This window comes from Neopsephotus bourkii, unplaced genomic scaffold, assembly GCF_033783945.1.
Source record: "Neopsephotus bourkii isolate Nb327-2 ecotype Australia unplaced genomic scaffold, CSIRO-AGI_Nbou_v1 NB_804, whole genome shotgun sequence".
NCBI lineage: Eukaryota > Metazoa > Chordata > Aves > Psittaciformes > Psittacidae > Neopsephotus > Neopsephotus bourkii.
The window spans coordinates 407,550-427,031 of NW_026901300.1; the positions used below are offsets into that span (position 1 = coordinate 407,550).

The 19,482-nt window shown below is 43.0% G+C and overlaps 1 long non-coding RNA gene across 1 annotated transcript; it reads right to left on the minus strand.

Moving 5' to 3' along the window:
• Positions 1–639: 639 nt before the first annotated feature.
• On the minus strand, positions 640–7,697 carry LOC133213375 (uncharacterized). Its single transcript, XR_009725794.1, has 3 exons — positions 7,604–7,697; positions 6,252–6,323; positions 640–692 (listed from the first exon to the last, which is right to left on the minus strand). It is a non-coding gene; the product is annotated as an uncharacterized LOC133213375 (long non-coding RNA).
• Positions 7,698–19,482: the final 11,785 nt, after the last annotated feature.

Here is a 19,482-nt window from a genome sequence, read left to right on the forward strand (position 1 = left end):
AGGTCTTCTCTGGCCTTAAGTAGACTGAGGACAGAAAGGTACAATGTGAAGTCAAATGCAATTACTGACCACTGCAAACAATATATGTCAACTGAACATCAAGCATGCTTAATGTTCAGGTAGCTTTCAGAAGGAAATTGGGTGTGTATTAGTGTAAGCTACTGTGGATAAAACCTCCAACTTGGTGAAAATGTCACTTTTGCTTCTCCAAAATAGCGGTATTTCTGTAAGACACATCTGTACAGGAGTTGGGAGGGAGGCTTGGGTTGTTTTTCATTGGCTGATGGGGGAAGGTTTATTGGTTGTTGTTAAAAATGATCCCAAGCAAACTTTTACAAGGTCTTCTGTGACTAATAAAACCTGAGTCTTTGAAATGTACTACAACCCAAGTTGCTGTTAAGAGATAATTCTCTTCGATCCAGATGCTTCCATCTCAAGTGCAGTGCAGAGAAAAGAGAAAGGGAGAAAGAAAATTGATGGAAAGCCCCTGAAAGCAGAGGGGGAAGTCTGCAATTTCTCTCCTTTTAACACTTCATACACTAGACTTGGGAAATAGCTTAAAGGTTCCTCTGCAGAGTACGGCACAATGGGGACTGAGAAGGACCCCTGCCCGGTGTGCTTACCTGTGAAGAGATCCATGGAAGGATAGTCCTTTCCAGGCTGGGTAGGGCACTGACACATCAGGATTTCATCTGAAAGGTGGGGTTATCTTCCTCAAAGTGTAATCTCTGTATCAATGAATTTTTCACCTCTTCTTGCACTCAGACCTAAGGGCCTGCTCGTGAGCAAGAGAGTGAGAGAAGGTATGGAGGCATTTTCTCACTGTCCTGCAAGACACAATATGGCTGCTGCTTGTACAGTGATGCAGCATCATCTCCTCCTGTCTTTAGAATATTCCCTCCAGAGAGGAATGAAGATATTTTCATGGCCACCCATCACTTGGGTGTTAATTTCATTTTTGGCCAATCCTTTCCCCTTCTGCCTCTTCCCTCTTACATCTTGTTCCTGACCTCTGGACTTCATGCTTTAGTCTGGAGAGGCGGAGACTTCAGTCATCTCTGGAAAAGCAAGTTTGTCTGTTTGTAAACAGCAAATCATGACTGGCAGCCTTGTTTCATGGGACACCAAATCCTTCTAACTAGTAGTGATAGCTAGAAATCTAAGGTGCCTTTAAAAATCCCAACCCATACATCCAATATATTCTGCAGATGGTACACAAGCAGCCCCAGTATTTACAGAACCTCACCGGTATGTCTTGCTTACCTGTTTGCTTACCCCATCTAAAACATCCCATCAGCAGACACTGCATATATTTTGTTCTGAGAAGGCAATCCCTTTTTATCTTCCATGAATCTGAAAATACACCAAGCTCCTCGAACGAAAAATAAAAAGAATAATGAGGCAGACACAAGCAGTATAAATCAATATAGCACTATTGATGTCAACAGAGCTATGCAAATATATACTAGCTGAGGATGACACAGAAAATCAAGCACTAACTTTATACGGCGAAAGAAACAACAGCAGCAATATTAAATACACTTTTCAGCTATGCTCAGAATGGATTGTGGAGTAAGTCATTGTTGTAATATGTAATTTGAGAGGGCTGTGAAATCTTCTGTGAGCATGTTGCTTCAGGAGACGGAAGAAAAATCAAAGCACAGCCTTGGAAATAACATTCCCCCCTGATATTAACAATAAAACCATAACACTCTTTGGCTTTAAATAACAATTCTAACCAGTTTTTGCTCATTGTTACAAATTCTGCTCTGCCCCAAAGAGTCAAGGTTGCAGCAGCGCCCGAACAAACGCCATTGGAGGCAAGTGATTTGCGTCAGCATTGGTCAACATGGAGTTTTACTAAAAACATCATTATTTCTGAAGTCATTTCTGCCTGCAATGAGAGTTATGGTTGTACTGCAGGCAAAGTTCCAGTAAGGCACTGGGTCTGCTTGGATAAAGCCCCTTAAGAGTAAATAAGAAACAGCCCGGTATCATTAGTGAATGTGCTACTCTCTTTAGCAGAAGAAGCTGCTGGGCTCACAAAAAGCAGTAGTGGTGACAGAACGATGTATCTTTTGGTTAAGCTGCCAGTCGAGCGTTGGTTTATCAGCACAAGACTTACCATATGCATGAAGCCCGTTTGTGAGCTGATGAGCTCCTGACTCTGAGGTTCCCCACTGTCAAATCTGACCACAAAAAAGGGTAGTGGGTAAGCAGAGCTAAGGAAAAAAAATAATAATTAATAAATCAACACCTTAGCAATTAATGTGTGCGCCTACCCCGTAAGTTCTTCACATAGCAAACTTCTGTGTCAAATATTCACCTAATATTCATTTCACAGAATGGAATTATTCCTCATACACATTAACTGAGACAATTACTGAAACGCCAACATCAGATTAGCTACTGTATCTTGAAAAGAACAAAAAAGGAAACATTACTACAGCGAATTTCAAAGTGTTAAAAGGCTCAAAAGGTTGTTCAACCAGTAGACAATTTTAAGTAAAGCTAATAAAACATGGACACTTCATTATTCATACATGAGAAAGGCTGCATTCAGACCCTGCATTTCAGTAGAGAAGCTGGTCTATAATATCCTGTCTTTTGTTCATCGTTTCCATGATCTCCATACATATCTTGTTTATGTAGCAATTCTTTTAGTGCACTGAAGCCCAACCCAGGGAGGTCAAAGAAGAAATCCTCACCGTTTCAATAAGCTTTAAATCTGGTCCCAGTCACCTTCTTGCCTGTTTTGGGATGGAGCACTGAGCAGGGCAGGAACCTCATGCTGACAGCTCAGTGCTTCCCAGGAAATAACTTCTCCCTTGTTTCACTGAATCCATAGTAAAATCCTGGGTTCTCTCCTCCTGAGTAAACCTGAAAGATCACCTTCACCTTTAATTTGTAGCAGGACTATAAGATCCAAATCAAGAGCCACATCAGGAGATTTGTGATCCATTTTCAGGCCCTGGTTCTGATATGTGTCATGAATAGCGGTGTGCAGATTACTCTGATCATTTGTTCTTCACTCAGACCGCCCATGGATATGGGAATGAAATAAATTTCCCTGTTTGCAAAGTGCCTTAATAGTGCTCACAACAGCAGTCATGAGCCAAGGCTAAGGACATGCTGCCTTGGGTGCTAAATGCTACGGGGAACTGAGGTTTCCAAAGTCAGCTGGAGAATTTGGATACAAATTATGGGAATTTTAATAGGCATCCAGATCACCAAGGCCAGTTTAAAACATCATCTTTAAGCATCACTAGCCATAATGACTCCAGTTTTTCGCTCCAGTCATTTTCTCCTGCGTATCCAGTTAGTCATTATTTCTTTGTATTCTTTCTGCCTCTTTCTAGGCAGAGACCTTCTAACCATAAAGCTTCCAGGAGCATAACCTACTGTCAAATGAGGCAAAACACCAAATAATTAAATGAATAAGCAGTATCAAGGTCCATTGAAGGAAGAGTTTGATTAGGTAGAAGCTGACTTATGATTTTACTGATCTGATGTACCTTATTTTCATCTTCTCTTTTCCTGTCAAAGTGTTCTTGCCATTTAAAAGTTAATGTCTTGATTTGACATTTTCTCCCATTCTGCATCCCACTTGCTATAATTACAGCTCTTCCACCTTCCAGTGCAGCTTTTAAACACATTATTATTTATGTATTTTTAATCTTTTTTTTTCCCCCAGACTGAAATTTATTTGTAATTTCTCAGGGGGAAAAAAAAAAAAATCTAGTTAAAAAAGAGCTCCCAGGGATTATGGGAAGGAAAAAGGAAGGAAAATAGGATAAGGAGAGTTATTTCTTGTATAGGGCATAGTTGAGCTAATAAAGGAAAAGTTTCATCTCAAAGGGCTGGTCAAATCTTTTCAACACCAGACAGATGGGATCATGAATCCCTTGAGGTGGGCATAATTCTTGTGTTCTCACTGCTGGGCACTGTGCAAGCAGAAGTTCTTGCTCATGACCAGTACTTCTGTGGTCTCTTCCCAAAGCAAATAATAGCAGCAATAGCTTAACAATAAAAAAATATAAACTGCGAGATAGGGGAAAAAATGCTTTCACAGGGATATCAAGAATAGGCCAGCTATATAGCTGGCTGTGCACTGTGTATAGCCAAGACTTTACCCTTGGCACAGCAGCATCTCTGCAGACTGCTACATCCTATTTGTTACATGTTGAGCAAACAACACTGTCCTGTGGGAGGTGCCATATTTTAGCCCTTATTTGAATCATTTCTATAGATTTTTTTTTGTTAAAGCATGCAGTGATCCAGTGAGGCTTTCCAAGAACCTCCCCACAGTGTGGGTGGTAATACAAACACACTGCTTCAGACCTAGCTGCCTCCAGAAATGGCAGGTAAAGCGCTTACCTCACCTCTTTCATAGTAATACCATGAAAACCTACTGTCCTAAATCATGCCCAGAAGCCTCATACTCATATTGCACTTCTACTGCGCCTCATTCTCCCTCCTTCCTCAAGATAGTCTTTTACAGTACAACTTAGAAAATTATGATAGTGGGCTGATCAAGGACCAGCCATCAAAGGTCCCGTTCACAGAGCTGCTGTAAAGCCATGTCTCATCCCTGTGGCAGTCACAGGATCATTTAGCTTGGGAAAGCCCTGTAAGATCATGGAGTCCAAGCGCTATATAATCCTCACAGCTTCATTATAAACTGATGGCTGGTACTACACACACTGCATTTCTCTGGAACTCCACACTGAACCAGAGACTGGAAATGCTAAACACCCTTCAAGTAGTAAATGCCTTTTCTGAACATCTTAACTTAATAGGGTTTTATTATTTCAGCCACCTGCAAAAACAGAACATGACTCACTAGGCTGAAAATGTTATCTTTTCAAGATCCCAATTTGTTGACTGTGTGTGGTTGGGGGGGGATGTTCTTGTTGTTTTCTATTTGCTTTTGGTTTATCCTCAATTCTCATTTCATTTCCCTTTGTATTGATTTTGCAATTTGCCTTTCTGCTTTTCACGTTTCACACACTTAGATTTGAGTGCTTCTACTTCTTTTCTTTCTGCATTAGTACTTAATATGTGCATGTGTCTCCATGTTAAACACAGGGGTTCTCAATATCTTATCACCTGCAGAGTACTCTCACCAAGAGTTTCCTTCTTTTGTTTTTGCTTGGGTCACACTAATGGTTATCCTGGCAGTTGAGTGTTGGGAACTCTTTTCAACCAAATAAGTCAAACCATAGAAACAGAGTACAGGGGTTCCTTTGATAACTCCTCTGGTCCTTAAGCAAGTTCATAGGTTCAGAGATTACAGCCATGTTCATAGCATCGCTGAGCAAATGTTAGGATTTCAGCAGAAAGTCTTCTTCCCTTCTTTATTATGAATATGCTAACATAAAGGGAAGTACAAATGGCTGGAGTGTGAAATGCTGTTGTCTCTGTGCTCGGTATTTCCAATGGGTGCAATACTGATCGGTACAGCTCAAAAAAGAGAGGGTGCAACTGTCTTCAGGCCTCAGGTTTAACACAGAGCAGCTGGACAATGCCGTTTACACAGACCTCTCCAGATGCTTCTCAAGCATCCTTAGCTTCAGGAACAGCATTTCAGTGACTGTGGAACTTTTTACCTACCCTTCGGTGCTCTGTCTTGCCCTTAGCCACCAACATAAGCTGCAGGTCAGAAGGGGAGGCATCATGGCTCTGCTGCACATAGTGCCTGCCAATGGGTTAGATGGCATTTGTGGTTCTCCTTCAGTACAGCTGGAGGGCAAAAATGTACCTCCTGCACCCAATATTGCATTTAAGAAGTTGTTATATGTTGCATGGTGTGTAGCCCCAAGCATATAAAAACTACATTGTGGTAAAAGCACATGTACATCTGTTTAACTTTACTGCCATGAGTAGTCCCATTCAAATCTCTATGATTAATCAGAAGCAAAATCTGAAGTGTAGGAAGGGCAGGACCAGGACATTACAAATAAGCAGGCTGAATCTCCTCATTCAAGAGGATCACAGCACATACATTTGCTGAGGACAAAAGATTGATTGGCCAATTTCTTACACTGTATTATAGCTGTATTTCTTATATTGCCATGGCCTCAGGAACAGCATGAATTGTTACCCTGCCTGGTTTTGATCCTTTTAGAATCATAATCTGTTGCTTTCATTAAACAACTTAATTTAGTCATTCTAATATTTTTAACTGAAAAAGCATCACCCAGTTTCAATGAGTTCTTGGCTTTGTAGAATAGGATATGATCTACTCTTACCTCAAATCTTTGCTGTCCAACAGTATTTCTAGTGTGAGCAGCTGAAGACAAGTGACTGTTCAGTAATCTCAGCTGTTAAATAATAAGAAAAAAAAGACATTAGCCTTCAGGGGTTTGAAAAACAGTTTTTAGAAGACTGTAGTATAGTATATAGTACACAAATCACATCCTTTCACAATGAGCTGTTCAACATACTTTTCACAAATCAGCCCTGTAATTTTGCAGGCTGTTGACTTGATTTTAGCAAATTTGGCCTTCAGAGTTTTGAGAGTATGAAATCTCTCTTTGTAATTACTGAGAATCCTTTTTTTCTTTTAAAGGCTGATTTTTAAAATTGATTGGAAATTAATTTACCTAGCTTGAGTCTCAGAAAATTAATTCTGTATTCACAGAGCAAGTTGCAAGTTTAGGGAGGATATGCTGTGTTCATCACACAAATGAGAGTTAATAGCTGTTTTAAGCACTGCATGCATACCAGTGCACAGTGTAGAGCTGCAGAAGATGCTGAAGATCTCTATTACAAAGATGAATAGGATTGGGTTAAACAGCATGAATTATTCTGTGTTTTGTTTTTCATTCTTATTATTCAGACCCTCACAGGCTGTGTCAGATGTTGCATTTTGCCAGGAAGCTCTTTCAGAAGCACTTCAGACATTGTTTTCCATGTGAAGAGCTGTGGTTTTCCAGGAGTGATTCACCAGCAGTGAGGTGTAAATGAGGCTCCATTTTTGGTGCTTAGCTAGACTAGGGTTGTGTGGTAATAGAGCTCTGACAAGAGGAAATTTATTGGTGATTTATCATTTTTCCCCTGAAGAGGAAAGATTCTTCTGCCCAATTTTATCTTGAAGAAAAACCAAGAAACCTCAGTAAGAATATAGTAGAATGCCCCATTTTGTCAGTATGTGGAAGGCACTGGGATGACTGCCATTGCCTCAACAGCTCACAGTGCTCCTGTAGTGTTTCAGTAGAGGAATTTTGTTCCTCCAAAGAGCTGGATTCTCCTGAGGAGCCAAGCTGACCCTTCCAGAGCTTTGGAATGCTATAGCAATGGAGATAAAGACATTGCAGAGAAAATGACCCACCTTGGAGCAACCAAAATTTAGGGAAAGGCAAGCCTGCACATTTATTTATACAATGAATGATGATGGTATAAAACATGAAGAGACAGTGGCAATATAACAACCCCTAAAATCATTTCCAAGCACAACACTGTACCTTTTAGACAATCAAAATTACAGTCTGAGAGTACAAGATTAATTAAACTGTGACAGAAGTCAGTGTTTCCAAAATCAAGTGAAGTGAAATACTTAGAAGACTCCTGAGTAGTAAAATGACATAAAATTCAGAAATACCTGCTCTTTCAGATTTATAGCTCTGCATCCTCAGGCTCTCCACTTGCTTTACTTAATCAGCCATACAGCCTATGCGTAGACAAGGAAAGGAGCAAGGTAAAAAGCAAGTGGTGCATAAAGGATACTGAAGTTGGACAAGGCTGCGTTTTCTGTTCTTCGCCTTTTTCTCCACTCAAATCTTCCCTGCCCTCCCCCTCCTGCTCTGCTTCTCACTAGTGCTTGTTGAAGGCCTGTCTGGATTTTTCTTTATTATTACTGTTTTATTAGAAGTTCAGTTCCTGCTGTGTCTGAAACATTCTGCGATAGCTGGAGAATAAGTCAAATGTGACACTACATAAAATAAGAGACTTGACTGACTGCGATAGGAGGAGATTTACAATCTGAGCGTGCAAAGCTTTGTGTTGTTGGGTTTTGTTAACACTTAATTTCACTTCTCTGGCTGGACTCACATTTTCCTCTATTAAACTTTCGCCCAGCTTCTTCTCCCTTCAGATATTCTGGGAGAGTTGAGTAAGTGCATTTCCTGAGATACCCTGTTGAAGGATTAAAATAAATGCTTTGGCTGAATTACTGGGGCCCAGGGGAAAAGTCTGGGGATAGAAACCCTGGATGATGGGACAAGGTCAGATGCTGGTCAGCTGTAATCACCCAGGTGAAGCACTGACCTGCTGGAAAGTAACCACAGAGACAACCTGAAGTAAGACAACATTAAGTAAGGACAAATTGTCCTCACACTCCACCTGGATGGTTTCACTCACTGAGTTTACTCACAGTCTCAGTGAGGATGCCGTAACACATCGAGTAAAAGCAGAACTGATCTGTACCCCACATTTTTAAGGGCTGGCTTTTTTCTTAAAGCAGTTCCCTCACCCATCTTCTCCTCCCATCACCCTTTAAAGAGCTGTCAAGCAGCAGGTTTATTTTTGCTGAATCCAAATTTAGGGTGTTAGGGAACAAACCAACCAGGGACACATTTCAGAGAAAGACTCCTTCACATTTTCAGCACAACACACAAGCAAACAACTCTCTTTCTGAACACTTACATCCACCACCATCTCCTCTTGCTCCCTCATTTCTCTGAGCTGAAAGTCACTTGAACAAGTTCCATTCTGGCAATAAGGAAACTAAAACAATATTCTACATGATGTTAATAAAGCATCATCTTACTCCCTCCATTCCAGCTGCCAGAATCTAGCAGGGACCCTTGCAGTGAAAAAGTAGGCATCTCCATCTGACTACCATATCACAGCTACATCCTAGCTTCTTCATGCTCCCCTGTCTGCATTCACTCCCTCTCTTTCCTTCTCACCAACACAAGCTTTCCAGGGCAGCAAATGCTCTTTACGTTTTACATTTGCACAGTTGCAAGTACAATGCAATCCCTACCCTTAGGCATTAGCACAATGTAAGTCTCAAAAAAACCAGCATTACATTTTTGCTTTTACATATGGCTTTGTGTAGAACGTGGCTCTGAACTTGGCTTGGCCACAACTATCTTCTCTGTACAAACAAGCCAGAGGGAAGCAAGTCCGTGGGAGCATTAGGAGCTGGGTAAGGAGAAGGGCTGAAGGGTGGTTGCACAGAGCACTGGAAGGCTCCTGGACCTGGCACAAAGGGGAGATTGGATGAGTGGGTGCTTTTGAAGTTGGTCACTGCTGAGCAGCATAAGCACTTGAGACCTCACTGAGTCCAGCCAGACACAGTAAGCACAGCTCCTGGGGAAAGCTGAGCATAGACAATCAGCAAACACCACTGCTTTGCTTGCCCTGGGGCAGGAGACAGCACGAAGGCTGTCAGAGGCCACCACTTGGGTGATTTTGACAGCTGACAAATATCCTGGTGGAGAATGACCTATTCACCAAAGGCAAAATTAATAATGGATGAGGTTTGAAGGAACCGTTCAGGAGTGCTGTGTTTGGCTGTTAGGTAGCGGTGGTCCGGGTGCTCAAGGTCACCACTAAAGGGGATGTTTAATGCCCAGCTGACACTCCCCTTTGATTTCAAGTTCCCTTTAAAATTCATTTGCACACTCCCTGGCTGACTCAGACACACGCTGGATTAGTAACACACACCGCTGCTCCTCTCAGCTCCCTATTCCTTTCACTGCCTTTGAGCATTCCAACAATACTTTTGCTCTTGCTTATCTCAGATGTTTTATCTGTCTGCAGTATTTTCTCCCTGTGCTGCACTCATTTCCCTCTCTGTCCCTCCATGTAATCCTTATCCTTCTCTGTGCTTCTTTAATCCTGACTGCCCAATTATGCAAATTGCACATTTGCATTTTGACAGGGCTCCTCCACCCCTTGTCTGACGTTATCTGTAACACAAACCATTTCTCCATGCTCCCCCCAGTTCCTTGCTGCCTCTCAGGTTCCTCACTGGGATGGTGTGTTGAAAACGTGGGGCTCAGCCTTGATCCCTCTGCCAGCGCTGGGCAATGCAGGCAGCCCTAATGCTGGGGCCATGCTGCACAGGACAGCTCAGAGGAGATCACTGTCCTCCTCTTAATGTGTTGGTTGAGAATAGAAATAGGTCTTCTCACCTGAATTCCCTGCCATCAGGTACAGGAGGGCTGTAGCTGCAAGAAGCTGAAGTGGGAATATTAGTGCAGGTGAAGTAATCTCCCACTTCGTGTCACCCAGTTTAGACTGGATATTAGGAAAAAATTCTTCACCTAAAGGGTGCTCAGGCATTGGAACAGGCAGCCCAGGGCAGTGGTGGAGTCACCCTCCCTGGAAGTGTTCAAAACAACATAGATGAGGCCCTCAGTGACATGGGTTAGTGGTGGCCTTGGCAGTCTTGTGGGAACAGTTGCATTTGATGATCTTAAAGATCTCTTCTGTGATTCTATGATTGAAGCAGGTTTCTAGTATTTTTTTCAGAATGCTGTGGTTTGATAGCTATTCCTCAAAGATTAGCTGCACTTGTTACATCTTGGGATAAAAATAACCCATAGGACCCTTAAGAATCAAGTTCAAGTAGAGAAATTAAATGCTGTTTCTTTCATAACTTAGCAAAACACACAAGATCTTATAATAGCATCTTCCACATTAAGGTGCATTTATTACTACTGTACTCTGCACCAGCTGTTATAATGCCCTCATCTCTAGCACATTTAAGGTTTTTCTTACTAGAGTAGCATCAGTTTCTGCTTCCACTCACTCTCTTTCTTGGAGGAGGTTTCTTTCTGCAGACTCGTGTTTTATTTGGGTAAGGCCTTATTTATCTTAATTCTAAGTACATCCTGCTCTGCGTTTATACCGGAGAAGACAAGGTCAGGAAAGTATACATCTTATTTAGACTGGAAAGCGCTGAAGTCTGAGGGCTCCCTGGGAGAAGTCTCCCAGTGGTAGGCAGCATTCTTACTGCTCTCTCATGATGACCTTCATTAGCTCCCACATGAGTTCATTACCTCATCTCCCAAGAAAGCTTCATATCTGCAACATGTCACACAGTGGTAAAATTACATTTAAAAGTACAAAAGCCATCTTAGCTGTGCTGGACTGGAGCCAGGCTTACAGAAAACACCAGTGGCATCTCCAATCCTATCCCACCTTCAGGACACTGCCAGTACAGAGGGATTATTTGCACGTTACAGATGCAGCGATGTATCCCCAAGAGATGACCATCCCCTAAGGTAGGAGAGGCAAAGGCTGGGAGTGAAGAGGCATCACACACAGTTACACAGAGGCAGGAATAATTAGCTCAAGCTTAGCAAGAAGCCGGCAGGAAAGCTGGAAGCCAGACCAGGGCACAATGAACTGCACGCTATGAAGTTTGCTGCGTCATTTACGTACATATGGATTTTCATAACAGGAATGTATTTTCTCTCTTCTTTCTTTGTCAAGCCTGAGTGAGTGCACGGTTACAAGACAAAATTGCCTTGACTTTCCAGGACTGCCGTCCGTGCCTGTTTTCCATTGCTGCTCTCACACCCATTCTTCTTTGTCATTTCCAGCCCCGTTACAAGCCTCATCTTCGCTCCTCTCCTTTTCTTTCCCAAGACAACATGGAAAATTCACATTGCTGAGGGTGAAGTTGGTCAGAGTGCTGTCTTCTCTCCCTGCAGCTCCCTATGTTTCTTCAACACACATTTGCCTTTCAACTTCTGTTTTAATCTCCCTTTTATCAATCTCCAGATAAAGTCCCGTTGGTTTCCATCTAGTCCAGCCCCTCATTTACATTCCCGACGCATGCCTTTCTATACTTAGTTCCAACTTCCTTCTCTGTTTTATCACCTCTCTTATCTGCTACCTTCAGCTTAGCATCTTTTATCTTCCCCCTTTCCTCCCCCTCTCCTTTTTCTGTCCATTTTTAAATGAACTCTTCATGCACCACGAAGTCCACTGCCATCATTCCCAGTCCTGAGTTCCAGCTGGCCTAGGCATGCCTTCCCTGGCCAATGGAGCTGTGCTGTGCATCCCCTGCATGCACTGCTGGATAAATGGCCAGCATTAGAAATGTTCTGTGAGATGGATACCTGTGGCAGTGCTAATGTGCCACCACTAGTGCATCTTGCTGCAGTCATCACATCAGTCCTGGGGGAAATTATAGCAAGATGATGTACAGCACTAGGCCTCCTGTTTTAATCCCAGCTCTTTTGCATCCTGCCAGAGAGAAGTACAGTCGCACGAACAGCTGGAAATGACTGGCCTGTTATCACGGTGCTGCTGGATCATTGCTTACTTCACCCTGCACTGGCTTCTGTTGTGTGCCGACTGCTTGTCACCAAGTTAAGATGCAGGGGAGTTGGACCAGGGGAGAGGAGAGCTGGAGGAGGAGGTGATTAACACTAATGGTCAGGACTGGCGAGATGAGGCTGGTAATGGCTGCTTGTTGCTTTTTGCTAGCTGAGTAGAGTAATAGCTATATGAGAAAGGGAAAGGTCAGATACTGAGGGAAATAGAAGATACTTAAAGCTAAATGCCAGAACATCAGTTTAGCAAACTAAGGAAATATTTCCTCTCTTTGTGCATTATGGGCCTCCAGAATGGCACAGCAGGACTAGGAGGTGCTGCCACTGCCCCTGCCCTGCTTTGGCCATGAAGGAGCTGCTGCAGCAGGGAGGGGTTTTCTCCACACTTCCATCAGCACGAGCACTGAGTCCCGTTTCAGTGCAATTGATGTAGTCACAGATCACTTGCTTATTGAGACTTAGGGGTGAAAACCTGCCTGTAATGAAACAGTCACTGTCATTATCTTTTCTGCCGCTGTAGCCACTTAGGCTGGAGCACCGGGGCCTCCAGAGTTAAAAGCTCAGCTGCAGCTTCCCACCTCGGGCTGTAGGGACTTGTATTCCCAGCGCAGCAGTCACGGGTCAGGCTCTGTAGCGTAGACATCCCAGGAGGCTCTATGTGCATAGAGCCTGAGAAATCCTGGACACTGCTTTGAACTTAAATTATTAATACCCACCTCAAGGCTTCCTCGAGAAGATGAGCTGAAAAACCACCGCCTGTGTTTCACACGGAGGATACTCCACCTTTCTGTTTGTGTCAAAACAGGGGACTTTCACAAATGCCTTTGTTGCCAGGGGCCTGAATTATGTACAGGGAACTTGGCACTCCACTGCATCGCAGTGAACAACAGTACATTTCTATGGATTTATTAATCAGGTTTCTGTGCGTTTCTTTTTCTGTAGTGGTTTAAGCAAATAAAATGAAGTAACCAGAGGATTTTTACAGAGTTAATTAAAGAGGAGAGCAGTTCCAGGCAAGCATGACATTAAAGAGTTGCCAAATACCTCTTTTCTGAAAATACTACCAGCCACTTTAAAGTCTGCTCTAGTTCTCAGGCTCTAGTGGAAAGTCCTTTCCAGACAAAGTCGTTCAAGCTCCAGAATGAGTTGTCTGTTTGAGTTTGGAAAGGGGAATGGGCAGGAGGATAATTCTTCTTTTATGGAGCAGATAAGGTAAAGAGAGTATCTGAGATAACAGCTTAAAAGTTCTGTGACTGTCCCCCTCCCACAGCATTTTATCTGTCTTGGTTCCCTCTGAGGCTCCCATGTCAGGGGTAGTGTGGTGCACCAGGGTCTCCGTGACTTCAAAACTGACTCTGAATTTGGGCCTAGATGTCTATAAAGCCTGTCTGATTTAATACTCCAGTGCTCTTTTCCCCACACTTTCAAGCTGTGTCCTGCTGTGCTGGCTTTGACAGGAAGCCCAAAGCAGTCATCAGTTTCCATAATCAAGAAATTTGCCCCAAACAGCTCTTTTATTGAAATCGATGAGAGATCTGACCTGTTAATTTCCAAAGTATCCTCCTGTATGCAGAAGGGCTCGGCAATGTAGTCTGGCTCTCAGATGTGAGAAATGACACTTTGTATTGCTTGTGGGGTGCTAAAAATGTATAGATGTGAAATAGATTGGGAAATCTGCCAGTACAAAGTTAATAGAAGTTCTCATAATTTCCCCAAGTGACATTACTGACCCAGGCTTGAAGTGAAGCCAGGTCTTGTTTCACATCATCTAACATTTCACTAAATGTTAAACAACTGAGATAGAATTTTTATTAGGTATGCCAGTATTTCATAATTTAGCCCAACCTCTAGATATATATTTTCCTTTTACAGTCCAGAAGATGTTTATTATAGTCTTTTGAGATGCATCAAAAGGGTGTTAGCACAAATAAAGCTCCCTTCCTTATTCTCCAGGCAGGCTGCAAAAGCAATTTGGTATCAGCACACTGGATACCTGGTGTGCTGCTTTAACACATAAGGATCCAACAAGTACACTCCAATGCTCTCGAGGGCAGATGTTTGATGACTTAGAGCTGCTACAGTGGGAGAAGGTAACACAATGATGCCGAGGGGAGAAAGACCTTTGCAAAGGCAGCCCACCAACAGAGTGTTAGTTTTCAAAACGTACCCACTCAACCCAATGGCACCCACCACAGGGAAACATAAGGTAAATTAGTGACCTTTCAGGCCCAGATGTTAAGAGAGTAGAATAGCTGAGAAATCCAAGGGCTAAGGTCAAGATAAAGAGTGCTGCATAAATGCAACAGCTGTAAGACACTGAAAAGGCATCAGAGACTGTGAGCACCAGGAATATATAAATCACCCGGAGCAATCTGCTGCAGCAAGGCGTGCTGGTCTAGACAGTCTCTTTAAACTATTGCCAACACTTTCCAAAAGTGTGTGGTTAAAATTAGGCTTCCCGAATCCATATTTAGAAATTGAAAGGCACCAAAAGTACTGAGCACCCATCAAAACATATGGGCTCACAAAGCCCCTGGAAATCAGGTTAGATGTTTGAGGCAGAGATTTCTGTGCTGAGTTGCCCCATAACTGTGAAGGGTCTTGGGTAGACTCCCCCCTTGATCCCCCTCCAGATTCAGCCTAAAGCAGCATTTTAGTATCAGCTTCTAGATTATGAAGAGCTTTGACCTATACAGAAAACCGAGAAGCCTGAGCAGCAGAACTAATGAAATTGGATTTCCAAACCTCTTTTTCACCTGTATTTCCCAATACCTATGAGAAAGGACTTAAACCAGGGCCTGTCTCCTTTATACTCCCCTCATTTTCATAAAACTTGCGTAACTTCAGTGTCCTCATCATGGGTGATTAAGGTCAGCCCCTGTTTTCACACATCTACTTGGTTATATGGAAGAATGCTCAAGGATCTGGGGATCCTGTCACTTCCAGTAAAGGCTCTGTAAACCACAGAGGGATAGAAACTAACAAGCTTTGTGTTGTTTATATATCTGCAGCTTCTCTAATTTATTTCAGGAGTTTTACCAAGCAGGACCCTTTCCAAGGCTGTGCCTGTGCTTACAGGGAGATTTGTCTGAATCTTGTTCTGTCAATCTTTCTGCTGCTCAAGCTGTCTCTCGACTTATGGGAAGCTGATTTGTGCTAATAGATGTACCATATTCTCTAGTTTGCTTCACTGAGAAATTTCCATGAAACATTCTAAAAGCTGAGGAGGGGGGAAAGGATAAATCACCTTTAATCGGTAGCACATGGCCAACAAAAAACCCAACAAAACCCAGTTAGCCACAACATCAAGTGTTTTTTTGTCTTATGAATGTACTGTGCAAGTTTCCTTGTTTACTAACACACCAGCATCAATTCATAAAGGATGTAACTCCTCAAATCAGATGGGACATAAACAAACGTTATTCCACTGGATTAAGCCACAGATCTCTGTAAACAACCCTGACTATTCCTTTGGCAGATGCAATTTCCGTGACCCCAACCCTTACCTGTGCTCTCTGCTGGCAGCGAGTGCATCAGAAGGGTGCTGAGCTCAGAGCAGCAGAAGCAACAATGAGTAATGCAGGCACTAGACTGAGCTCTATTACAGAAGACACCAGGTTCCATGTGTTAAGCTGACCAGGAGAAAAATCTCATGAACCACTGGGTTTCTTCCTCCACCAGATTTAAGTTTACTTAGATTATTAAGAGTTCTAATACATTTATTGCTCATTAATCTTTTTAAGGCTCTGATCTGGTAAACACTCCTGTGTTTGTGTTCATTGCCATGGTTTCAATTGTTGCCCAGAACTGTTGCACAAAGTTCAATTGCTGTGTTTTTCTTTCTGATGGAATTGAGTCCTACGAATATGGCCTATTTAAAATTAAAATTAGGCAGCGATTAACAACTATTTCCCAAATCAAGAGGAAACAAAAAAGCCCTATTGAGACAACACAATGCTGTATGCCTTCTGACAGATTTGAATGTTCCCCAGCCCTTGTCCTGTTCAGGCTTCACTGGTAGAATGGGGAAACTCACAAAAATACCCTTGTTTTCTCTGAAAGGTGTGTTTTTCCATTTAAAATAGCTTTGAGGAAAATACCCTCCCAGCAATTTAGAATTGGTTTTCTCGAAGCATAACAAAACATACTACAGCTCATACATATAAATACAAAGCAACATAAACAAAACACTTAACTATCCTTGATTATTAATACCTGCATTTTCTCAACATTACTGGCTTCAAGACAAACTTACCTTCAAAGCAGTCATGAAGGATGTTTACTGCTCTGACAGATGCTAAGAGCAGCTGCAGGGCCCTCTGCAGAGATCCTGATGCTCAGCTTTCTCATGCTTACAGGTAAGGCTTTTTAGCTTCATCCTGCAGAAGGGCTACAAGGTGCCCTGCCTCCATTAAAGAGCCTGGAGCAGAGAAAGGGAACACCAGGCATAGCTCTGCTTGATGAAGAATTTCACAGGGGTTTGGGCTGTGCTCTGATTTCTGAGTCACCCGGACAGCTGAACCTGAAGGAAGTGAAGCATTCTGCTCACTCCATCAAGGTCAATCACTGCTGGAGTATTTGTCATGTTCTACTCTCTGGCTGCTGTCAGAGTAAAGGGAGGCAGCCAGCAGCAGTGATGAGCTAATGAAGCTCATCTGGTACATTAGGTAGAAGAGGTGTAATGCAGAAGATTGCATGCCCAAACCCTACTATTAACTCATGCAAAAGTTGGCTATGTGTTCTTTCCTGAAGACAGAGTGGAGGCTTGCAGAGTCATTACTGAGAATAAAGATGATAAATGACAGTTGCTTTCCTAACCATGTGCACCCTTTCTTTTCCCTCCAGTGTGACTCAAGTTGCTCCTGAGATCTACTTAGGGCAGCTACCACTCCAACTGTCTTGTCCTCATGCATTTTATCAAGCCTCTAGAGAGCATTTGCTCTCAGATGAGAGCACACGTTTCTTTCCATGCTCAGTGATCTGCATCTCTGCATGGCCCTCACTGGGCTGAGGAGCCCTGTGGTGGTCTGAATTCCCCCACCTGGACCTGTTTGATCCTCCCCTGGGTGTACAACAGCCTGTAGAGCTCTTAACTGTGCATCTGGGATCATGCAGAGCCCTTTCTCTGGTGGAGGTGAAACCACTGAATGGGAGGGCTCAGCATCTGGCTCTGATCATGTGCTGTGCCACAGGTTTCCTGATGGACCATCAGCAAAGCACATGGAGAGAAATGCAGAGATTGTTTTCAAACCCAGGCCCTGCACAGAGAGCTGAGTCCCAGGGGATCAGCTCATGTTAAGCCAGATCCTTCGGAGAACTCAGCACTCAGTAATATCCATGCTGATGAGAGAGCTGTGTTGTCTGGACAGCACAACATCTATGCACTGTTCTCTCTTGCAACCATGGGAGTTTCTCCTGGTACTTGAATCAAAGCCAAACTCTTTTCACCATCTGTCCCACATTGTAGGAAAACACTGGCCTTCATCTCTCCAAATGAAATTCTCAACCCACTAAACTCAAGAGGACTTTTGCCTTTAGCTTTGACCTGATAGCAGGATTTCTCCCACTCTGCCTTGATGACCACTGGTAAAATTGGGAATCTCATACTTCTCCCATTACACCTGATTGCTAAGCTCCCATGGGTGTGCACAGCAACGCTGTCTGCTGCTCTTTGGTCTTCTGGGTGCTAAAGGAATGAAAAATGCTTTAAAACATTTAATGACAAATTTAGAGTCTTTTCAGGGCAGTCCTCCACCAGCTCATGGGATTCATACAGCAGAATAGATTTGCCTGTAAATTAATCCACAAAAAATGCTAGTACCCCTGGGGACTTATTGATAAAGTTACAGATAGCATCTTTGCAATGTTCTGTACTATCAGTGCTGTTGTCTATCTTATTTTCCCCCTTATAATTTCTTCTTGTTGGTCTTTTACGTGGAACTAGCATTTTTGTCCTAATTAGACAATTACACATTATGATGCATTAATTTGTTAACCTATGTTCACAAATCTTTTAATTACAGCAGTCATCTTTGATGTGCTGTTATTATTCAGCTATGGCAGTAAACAATCCCGCAGCTAACTGGAAGGAACTCATTATTTTCTGAGAGACATTGTCATTATTTTTCAAAGTATTTTTTTCCCTAGAATACAGACAAAATGACCAGAGAATCAGGCAGAGAGAGTCATTACAGAAACCAAACACCACGTTCTGTCATATTGATAGTTATTGAAAACACAAAGATCTTTTGCAGCATAAGTAAGTCAGGGACTTATCCTTCACACTTGTAATCTCCACGCTTTGAAACAGCCAGAGAGATGAGAAAGCTTCTCTAGAGGCAGCACGAGCAACAGCAGCAGGTACAGGATATGTAGCTCTTCATCCTGCTTCCAGGTTTCCATGTAAGCACTGCAGTTAGATTGGACACAGCCATAGAGCAAAAGCTTTTTCTCGTTGTTAAAGGTGGAGTAAAGACTCCACATGCTTAATAAGACCTACAAAAAACCCAGAGAGGGGCTTTGGACAAGGGCCTGCAGAGACAGAACAAGAGGGAATGGCTTTAACCTGCCAGAGGGGAGACTGAGATGAGCTCTTAGGCAGAAGCTCTTCCCTGTGAGGGTGCTGAGGCACTGGCACAGGGTGCCCAGAGAAGCTGTGGCTGCCCCATCCCTGGCAGTGTTCAAGGCCAGGTTGGACACAGGGGCTTGGAGCAAGCTGCTCTGGTGGAAGGGGTCCCTGCGAGTGGCAGGGATTGGAACTGGATGAGCTTTAAGGTCCCTTCCAACCCAAACCAGTCTGGGATTCTATGACTCTATGAAAAGAGCAGCAACAGCCACAGAGACCTCATATGAGAGAAGGGAAAGTGGAGCGTAATCAGGCCATCTATTGTAAAACCACAAGTCATTGTTTTCAATAGACTATTTTTGGCCTAGTTTCCCAACACACAGGCACTCACATACCCTTTCTGCTGGCAGTAGAAAGCAGTAGATGTTATAGAGAACATAAAGTAAATGGCAGAAAATAGTGTTCGGTCTCCAAAGAAAACCAGCCACCCCTCCTCATTCCTGGCAGATGTTTTCCTAACCCCTTCTTAAAGAGCTGTAATGATGGAGGAGTTATGGTCTCTGCAGCAATCTCTTCCAGTGCTGAACCCTCCCTGCCCTCCGAGTGCTTTTTCTAATG